General features: G+C 53.9%; 1 protein-coding gene across 5 annotated transcripts in view; it reads right to left on the reverse strand.

Moving 5' to 3' along the window:
• LOC107687059 (MLX-interacting protein-like) overlaps positions 1-308 on the reverse strand; it is a 28,531-nt gene that overhangs the window by 19,748 nt on the left and 8,475 nt on the right. The window lies entirely within an intron of this gene.

Raw genomic sequence — 308 nt, forward strand, 5'->3', positions numbered from 1 at the left:
AACTTTGCGCTGTGGATCGCCGGATCGGCTTTCACTGGGGAGGAAGCGGAGTCCAGCCCGGAGTAGTCACATGTCCTTCCGGACGCTCCTTCGTCGAAATCCCTGTTCTCAAGCCCGCCGCCTCTGCTCACTCTAGCCCTCCCACTGTTCCTCACGCTAGCCCCCGGCCTCTGCTCACTGTAGGCCGCCGTGCGTGACGCTGTTTCGTTGTGAAAGCAAAACTACTTTGTTTGGCCTTCCAAAAGTGGACACGACTAGAAATCAGTGGTTAAGTTGTATTTACAACAATGTTCCAGAACAGTTTAAAC

This window comes from Sinocyclocheilus anshuiensis, unplaced genomic scaffold (assembly GCF_001515605.1).
Source record: "Sinocyclocheilus anshuiensis isolate Anshui unplaced genomic scaffold, SAMN03320099.WGS_v1.1 scaffold3198, whole genome shotgun sequence".
In the NCBI taxonomy this organism is placed as follows: Eukaryota; Metazoa; Chordata; class Actinopteri; order Cypriniformes; family Cyprinidae; genus Sinocyclocheilus; species Sinocyclocheilus anshuiensis.